Source organism: Tursiops truncatus (genome assembly GCF_011762595.2).
Source record: "Tursiops truncatus isolate mTurTru1 chromosome Y unlocalized genomic scaffold, mTurTru1.mat.Y SUPER_Y_unloc_1, whole genome shotgun sequence".
In the NCBI taxonomy this organism is placed as follows: domain Eukaryota; kingdom Metazoa; phylum Chordata; class Mammalia; order Artiodactyla; family Delphinidae; genus Tursiops; species Tursiops truncatus.
The window spans coordinates 2,795,859-2,805,123 of record NW_022983136.1 but is presented as its reverse complement, the minus strand read 5'-3'; the positions used below and the strand labels follow the sequence as shown (position 1 = coordinate 2,805,123).

The following is a 9,265-nucleotide window of genomic DNA, read 5'->3' as shown; positions in this document are numbered from 1 at the left end:
CGTTGATACCCTAAGTAAACTCAGCTGCTGGAGATCACAGTGAGGTGCCCCCTTCCTTCACCTTTCCACACATGCTGTAATGAGAGTGGATGTCAAATCGATGCATACATTTATAATTAATATTTATATGCAGTGCATTTTAGTATTGGGCTAAATGACATGTAAAGCTTCTGCATAGTTGTAGTGGTATTGAATATTTGGTCAACACCAAATGGAAACTTTGGATTGTTTATCAAATCAGTCACTAAAGTGAGAGTAAAGATTCGAGGTAAAAGGAATCTTTTCCAGGTCTGGCATGGCAGAAGGAACCTATAAATAGCACTTAGATGCTCACACTAAATTTAGAGAACAGTTATCTTACATATTTGTGTTCAGTACTCATAATGGTATAACCTACAACTGATAAAAAATGAATTTCTGCTGCAAAGGAAGAAATAAACTCTCCTTGTGGCTAACAAATTGTATGTTAACTGTGAAACAAATATTGAGTTTACATTTTATTTTTTATTCTATAAGCCCCACAGTCTTAAGATCCTTATGTTTTAACTACATTTAATATTTTAAAGGTACTTAAAAACTTTATGGCGACAGTTTACATACTTCTCAGGTAGCAAAAAAAGGAAAACTTTGAAGACCAAAATATTGTCATATTCAAATGGGAAAACTTTGAGAAAAAAGTGGGTTTTAAAGTCAACAGCAATAAAATTTAGGGAGAGAACAGTTATTCTTCATTTTTCTCTACTATGCAAAATGTATTTAACTCCACGCAGGCTTTTATTTTAAAAGAGATTCCTTTGAAGTGCATCAGCTGAACAGACTTTATGAACCTCAAAGCTGTCTTCATTTGTGCTGCATGCAAGTGACATGGAGTATGCAGTGCTACACACTATCCAGGGCTTCATGGCGACCAGACTGACGTGAGGCTGTCGGAAGTTCATTTGGACAAGCGTGGCTTGCAGGCAGGGGCTGTAGGGAACCCAGAGTGCTGAAGGAGACGGTTGGGTGAGTTTCAGTTCCACCATGAAATCCACTCCCACCCCCCCCCCCTCAGAGGTCTTCTCCTTCACCAGGGCGGAAGGCCCCTAAACCCATGGAAAGCCCACCAAAAAAACAGCACTGGAACCAAAAACTGCAGGAGACTTGCCTGCTAAATTATTAATTCTGCTGCAGGGCATAAGAGGTCTGAGGACAACCCTAATCCCAAACACAATTCTCTTCGCCTGGGGGATGCCAGCCTGAAAAACAAAGCACAGTCTTCCTTTACCACCCTGATAGCTGTTTCGCAGGAACCACCGCCTCTCATAGGTAGGCTCTGTGTGTCTCTGTTTCTGTATTTCTCTCCTCTGCTTTTCCATCGTTGCAGGCCATAAATGGATGTTCCTCCTTGTCTTCTGGTCTAAGATTGAGTTATTGCAAAAATCCTGTCCCCAGGAGCCACGGGAAACAGTAGAGCCCAGGTGCAAATCTCCTGTCACTATTTGAATATTATGCAAAGAACAGTCCAAAATGCCCGTAAAAATGTGGCCGCTACCATAGGGCTCAGCTTTCAGGCTCCCAGATAGAGAATGTGAGATGCTTCCAGCAAAAGGTATTTCCAAAGCTATTTTAGGAGAAAAGTAAAACCCAAACTTTGGAGTGTATTCAGTGCTCTCTGAAAAGCACACCACCACTTGGAGTACAACAGTGAGTGTTCCTCTGTGGGACCATCCTGTGCTCATTAAAAAACAATGCATATTCATCACTGTGCTTAGCCCAGCCGGGCTACAGGTAGTCCCTCCCCACTCCTCACCTCTTTTTGTTTCCTAGTGTATGTTTTATTTTTCAAAAATCTTTATTTATTTTGGCTGTGTTGGGTCTTAGGGCCCTTCATTGCAGTGCGTGGGCTTCTCTCTAGTTGTGGCTCGAGGGCTTAGTCCTGACCCGGGATTGAACTGGTGTCCCCTGCATTGCAAAGCGGATTCTTAACCCCTGGACTACCAGAGAAGTTCCCCTGCTCCTCACCTCTTTTTTTTTTTTTTTTAACAACTTTATTGGGGCATAATTGCTTTACAATGGTGTGTTAGTTTCTGCTCTATAACAAAGTGAATCAGTTATACATATACATATATTCCCATATCTCTTCCCTCTTGCATCTCCTTGAGGAGCAAACGCCCTGGGGTACTTTCCATGTCAGACCTCCCATCTCTTTTCAATTGTATCTTACTCTTCATTGAATCCCCAGCCCCAAGGACGTTGCTGGCCCACAGCTAATCAGTATTCAATTTTTTCCAATAAAGGAAAACCACCTAGGAGACAGTGGATTTGGAAATGCTTTGAAAATGTGAAGTTACTTTATCTCTATTCACTTCGTCAAATGTTTAATGAGTGACTAATACATGTTAGACTGTCAGCAGATATCTGAACATAGTTACAAAGATAGAGAAATGCTTTCTACATAGTGTGTCTATAACAAAACTGGGGCTACATTAAAAAACTCATAAAGGACATATCCCAGTATTATCACAGGATAACAGAATCTTAAATTTGAAACAGAGCTCAGAGTATACTGAATTCAAATTCTGCCTCATACAGTTTCTCCCTTCTACAACGTTTTGACATATTACTCTTGAAATTTTGGTTAAATACTCTATGTGAAATATTCTATATCTCTGAATAGCCCCGTAATTGGTCTAAGGCTTTGAATGTTTTACAGAGGAACTCACCTGAGGCCTGGAAAGTTACACAAGTGACAAACAGATTGTTCTCTACCAGCTTCATCCAGAAGTCACATCGTCCACATTTACTTAAAATAGGAAGTGAAGTTTGAGGTGATGCTGTCAATTCTTCTCTCCTTCAGGCACTGAGCTGAAAGGGAGTGTTTTTGAAGGACATCCCCGATTTTCTTTAGGTCTTTAAGGCCAGTTCCTCCCAGAACTGAAGTGACCACGTGTCAGAGAAGAGGTGCTGTTGGAAGCCTTTGTTTCCACACAAGCCTGTCAACCTTGCCATCTGGTTTCTAGAGTGTACAGCTATCTCCTTGCCGTTAGGAGTGCTTATTTGCCAGGCTTTAAACAGAGGATGCAGCCTTGAATCATGTGCTCTTACTGAAAACATAGATGAAAAAACTACGATTGAGGTTTAAAAGTGAGCCTAGCCAGTTGTGTTTGTCTAAGTCAACAGTGAGGCTGTGCAGATCACGGAGAGGGATGGGGACTTTCTGTCGCAATGTACCCTTTTCAGCATCTCGGTTACCCTGAGCCCGGGTCCCTCCTCTTGGAGTGCTGATCAGGTTCAGGATACCCCCCAAATGCTTGACATTCTCTAGAGTAACAGCCAGGAATCAGGTGGCCCACACTCTCTTTGAGGATTGGAGTGTGTTATTTTGGTGTGTGCTTCTAGAAATTACATCTTTTCCTTCTCACCTCGGAAGTGGCTGGATCCCTGCAGTAGTAAGCCCATGTGTGGTGGCTCTGGCTCCTTTCTTGTCTCGGGGATGTGAGTGGGGCTCCATGTCTCTACCTGACGGAGATCGCCGTGCAAAGCCCAGCCTCTTGGAAGGAGCCCGCATCCGTGTTTCAGGATAACAGCCTCAGAAGCTCTCCCTTCAACCCGCGGAGAACATTCAGCCTCCTCCCAGTTCCCTGCTTGTTTCATGCCTGGTGTGGGGGGAGGCGATCTGGCTTCTGGTCAGAATCAGCTTTACTGATCTGGATCTGGCTGAGTGTAAAAGCTGCAGAGGGGACAAAAGATCAAGCTAGTCGAGCACAACTTGACCCGACCTCTTACAAACGTTGGGGCAGAGATTCTGCTCAAAGAGGGATACCTATCACTGATGCGGTTTTCTCCCTCTGTCCTCTGCAAAGTCATCCTGCTGATAACAGATCTAGTTCAAACCTAGGATAACACAATGCAGCTGCATTGCCTTAAACAGAAATAGAGGGTATTGTTGTGATTTCTTCCAGAATGGTGGCATTAACCCTGAGTGTCATTTGGCCATGCTCTCAGCTTTGGGGTTCCTGTGCTCTGAGTAAAGCACTGGCAGCTGGGTGCTCTATTCGGGGCGGTAGCGGCCAGGGGAAATCCACCCCAAAACACTCTGCAGCTCCAGCCTAAGGAGCGAGTTTTGGCGGACAATTCAGAAACTCTCCTTGTCTATCCGAAACCCCTGTGTGACTCACATCCTTTGCATGTCAGTTACTCCTAATGCTCCATAGTTTGTTAACAAGATACTCTTTCCATGTACGTGAGGAGGGGAGAGGTGGGCGGGAGGGGCAGAGAGGAGGACGGATGGAGGGGAAGGAGAGAAAGTGGAAGCAGAATGAAAGAGAAGAAGGGAATCCCGCCTTTCCTAGTTTTCCCCGGGCCACACAGCACCTTCCTACTGTTACAGAGAAAGAATAGTCATGACGCTCCTTAAAGATAATGAGGCAGACTTCATTTAGGTCCCTAGCGATTCGTGCAGGGACCAGGGTGATGGGATTTTACAAAGGATACGACTCAACTCCGGATGCCATGTGGGCCAGTGGGGGTCACAGCCAAGGGGCAAGGAGGGGGCACAGGTGGGACATTCCTGAGAGGGAACCTCAGGGCTTGGAGGGGCTCTGGCTCAACCCACCTACCAGTGGCGGGTGGGGATGAGAAACTGGATCAGGTGTTGAGGCTGGAGGGTCCTTGTAGGGTGACTTAGCAGGGTGCTTGCTAAAGTTGGCTTTTACCAGGAGGTGCACAGGTGGGCCTGAGAGAAGTGTCAGGACCCGCATTAAAGTTTGGTCAGGCAAAGAAGCTTTGTCACTCCTCAGCCTTCAACTCACGAAGGACTGAAAATTCCTCTAACTTCCTTCCCCACTTGGAAGCCCTCTGGTTCTGAAGTTTATCTGACACCCTGTTTGCCAGTGACCTTACATATCAGAGTCCTCACATCAGTACTGTTTTCCTCCCCTTAAGTGTTGATGTTCACCCCAGTTTTGTCTTTGGGCCCTTTCTTTCCTTGCTGTACGTACTCTTCACGGGCAAGCTCAGCCACCTGTTGGGTTTCAGCCTCCATCTGTAATCTAGTTTTTCCTAAATCTGCTCCGTCTGCAGGATGTCCCTCCCCTGAGCTCTGGACTTCTGTGTTTAACTGAGTATGCGACAGTTTCCCCTAGACATCAGTTCAGACATAATTCAAATGGACGTTTTCTGAAATTGAACTGATTTTCTGATAGCAGTCCTTCCTTTGGAATTGCACAGATAGTTCAGGAATCTGGGCTCTCACTGGAAATCCTTCCATCCTTTTCTTTGCTACCCATTTTCTATACGGTTACAGAACTTATATTAATTCCAAGTGTCTCTTCCTTTCTTTTGGCTTTTTATTTGGAAATAGAATAAATAGATAAATAACATAAAATATCAATAAGAAAAATAAGTAAAAGAAAGAAATGGAGAAACCATACCTGGGGAAATACCTTTTAACAATTTTATATTTGAACTATTCCTTACGTTACCCACAATTGTTAAGAAAAATTAATGAGTTGAAGAAAACTCTTATCAAATAGAAAATATATAAGTGGAAAAAATTCCAATAATGTTTGCATTCAGTGCTCTCAATCACTTGACAATAAACTAAGTTTGAATGGAGTACTTTTATTATTTTAGATTTTTTTTACTGGAGTATACTTGATTTACAATGGTGTGTTAATTTTTTCTGTACAGCATTGTGACCCGGTTATACATATACATACGTATTCTTTTGTATATTCTTTTCCAGTCTGGTTTATCCCAGGACGTTGAATAGAGTTCCCCGTGCTATACCGTGGGACTCTCTTGTTTACCCACGAATGTGGTACTTTTATAGAAGACAAGCTCTCCAGCGTGTTTTTGTTGGTTTTGCTTGTTTTTCAGCGGGCCTCTGAGGCTGCCCGGATCCCATCGTGAACGGCCACATCAGCGGCGACGGCTTCAGTTACAGGGACACCGTGGTTTATCAGTGCAAACCCCGGTTTCCGGCTCGTGGGGACTTCCGTCCGGATATGCTTGCAAGACCCCAAGTGGTCCGGACACACCGCAGTCTCTGTCCGTAAGTACACCTGTGAACTAAGTCAGCGGGTGCTTCCCTTCGTGGTGTTTTCTTTTGTCATTAGGTCGTAACACAGACACGTTTAAGCTCAGAGAAAGGATGGAGAGCTGTCGGAAGAGAGAGAACGTGGGCGCCCCTCCCCTTCCGTCTTTGGTCTTCCTCCCATTCCATGTCCTTCCGACGCCTCCTGCAGGCTCCCTCCACATGTAATTTGCTCACCAGCTCATCTCAGATGGGTCCCAGGATGAGGGATGTCAGGCATGCATTCCCCCAATGTTATCCCAGGACGACAAGGTGGAAAGAGCATCCGACCAGAGGAGGATAGAGGTGCTGGGTCCGAGTATGCAGGTTGGCTTTGCAGGGGCCCCACGGTAGCCAGCTCCCGAATCTTCTGTGTTGTTTTGTGTTTTTGTCATTGCTTCATCATGAGCACAGAGAGTTTGTATGCAATCCTTCCTTTAGTAAAGAGGTGAAATTGTATGTAACCATTGTCCTCAAACATTATAACTTGAGAGACAAATGCTGACTCCTATTTTTCTCTCTTTTTTTAACATCTTTATTGGAGTATAATTGCTTTACAATTGTGTGTTAGTTTCCGCTTTATAACAAAGTGAATCAGCTATGCATATACATATATCCCCATATCCCCTCCCTCTTGCGTCTCTCTCCCTCCCACCCTTCCTATCCCACCCCTCTAGGCGGTTACAAAGCACCGAGCTGATCTCCACGTCCTACGTAGCTGCTTCCCACTAGCTATCGGTTTTACATTTCGTAGTGTATATAGTCCATACCACTCTCGCCCTTTGTCCCAGCTTACCCTTCACCCTCCCCCTGTCCTCAAGTCCATTCTCTAGTAGGTCTGCGTCTTTATTCCTGTCCTGCCCGTAGGTTCTTTGTGACCTTTTTTTCGTTTGTTTTTTAGATTCCATATATATGTGTTAGTGTACGGTATTTGTTTTTCTCTTTCTGACTTACTTCACTCTGTATGACACACTCTGGGTCCATCCACCTCACTACAAATAACTCAATTTCGTTTCTTTTTACGGCTGAGTAATATTCCATTGTATATATGTGCCACATCTTCTTTATCCATTCATCTGTTGATGGACACTGAGGTTGTTTCCATTTCCTGGCTATTGTAAAAAGAGCTGCAGTGAACGTTGAGCCCTCTTTCATGTGTTTGGTGGCAATCTGTATATCTTCTTTGGGGAAATGTCTATTTAGGTCTTCTGCCCATTTTTGGATTGGGTTGTTTCCTTTTTTGATATTGAGCTGCATGAGCTCCTTGCATACTCTGGAGATTAATCCTTTGTCAGTTGCTTCATTTGCAAATATTTTCTCCCATTCTGAGGGTTGTCTTTTCATCTTGTTTATGGTTTCCTTTGCTGTGCAACAGCTTTGAAGTTTCATTAGGTCCCATTTGTTTATTTTTGGTTTTATTTCCATTTCTGTAGGAGGTGAGTCAAAAAGGATCTTGCTGTGACTTATGTCATAGAGAGTTCTGCTTATGTTTTCCTCTAAGAGTTTGATAGTGTCTGGCCTTACATTTAGGTCTTTAATCCATTTTGAGTTTATTTTTGTGTATGGTCTTAGGGAGTGCTCTAATTCCATTCTTTTACACGTAGCTGTCCAGTTTTCCCAGCACCACTAATTGAAGAGGCTGTCTTTTCTCCAATGTATATCCTTGCCTCCTTTATCAAAGATAAGGTGACTATATGTAACTGGGTTTATCTCTGTGCTTTCTACCCTGTTCCATTGATCTATATTTCTGTTTTTGTGCCAGTACCATACTGTCTTGATGACTGTAGCTTTGTAGGATAGTCTGATGTCAGGGAGCCTGATTCCTCCAGCTCCGTGTTTCTTTCTCAAGATTGCTTTGGCTATTCTGGGTCTTTTGTGTTTCCATACAAATTGTGAAATTTTTTGTTCTAGTTCTGTGAAAAATGCCAGTGATTGCGTGATAGGGATTGCACTGAATCTGTAGATTACTTTGGGTAGTGGAGTCATTTTCACAATGTTGATTCTTCCAATCTGAGAACATGGTATATCTCTCCTTCTGTTTGTATCATCGTTAATTTCTTTCATCAATGTCTTATAATTTTCTGCATACAGGTCTTTTGTCTCCTTAAGTAGGTTTATTCTGAGATATTTTATTCTTTTTGTTGCAATGGTAAATGGGAGTGTTTTCTTAATTTCACTTTCAGATTTTTTATCATTAGTGTATAAGAATGCATGAGATTTCTGTGCTTTAATTTTGTATGCTGCTACTTTACCAAGTTCATTGATTAGCTCTAGTAGTTTTCTGGTAGCATCTTTAGGATTCTCTGTGTATAGTATCATGTCATCTGCAAACAGTGACAGCTTTACTTCTTCTTTTCTGATTTGGATTCCTTTTATTTCTTTTTCTTCTCTGATTGCTGCGGCTAAAATTTCCATAACTATGTCAAATAATAGTGATGAGAGTGGGCAACCTTGTCCTGTTCCTGATTCTAGTGGGAATGGTTTCAGTTTTTCACCATTGAAGAGGATGTTGGCTGTGGGTTTGTCATATATGGCCTTTATTATGTTGAGATAAGTTCCCTCTATGCCTACTTTCTGGAGGGTTTTTATCATAAATGGGTGTTGAGTTTTGTTGAAAGCTTTTTCTGCATCTATTGAGATTATCATATGGTTTTTCTCCTTCAATTTTTTAATATGGTGTATCACATTGATTGATTTGTGTATATTGAAGAATCCTTGCATTCCTGGGATAAACCCCATTTGATCATGATGTATGATCCTTTAAATGCGCTGTTGGATTCTGTGTGCTAGTATTTTGTTGAGGATTTTTGCATCTATGTTTATCAGTGATATTGGCCTGTAGTTTTCTTTCTTTGTGACATCTTTGTCTGGTTTTGGTATCAGGGTGATGGTGGCCTCGTATAATGAGGAAGAGTTTGAGAAGAATAGGTGTTAGCTCTTCTCCGTTTGATAGAATTCGCCTGTGAAGCCATCTGGTCTTGGGCTTTTTTTTTTTTTTTTTTTTGCGGTACGCGGGCCTCTCACTGTCATGGCCTCTCCCGCCATGGAGCACAGGCTCTGGACGCGCAGGCCCAGCAGCCATGGCTCACCTAATAAGACTTTAAATGTCATACCTAAAGATTACTTCATTTATCCCTTTAGGGGTCTTCAGTTTTACATCTAGCAAAGCTTGTGGTCTTGCGTCTAACAGGTTCTACATCAGGCTGCATT

The 9,265-nt window shown here is 42.9% G+C and overlaps 1 long non-coding RNA gene across 1 annotated transcript; it reads left to right on the top strand.

Moving 5' to 3' along the window:
* Positions 1 to 972: 972 nt before the first annotated feature.
* LOC141277707 (uncharacterized) lies at positions 973 to 5,889 on the top strand. The gene is made up of 3 exons (XR_012329469.1): positions 973 to 1,002; positions 1,171 to 1,305; positions 5,860 to 5,889. It is a non-coding gene; the product is annotated as an uncharacterized lncRNA (long non-coding RNA).
* Positions 5,890 to 9,265: the final 3,376 nt, after the last annotated feature.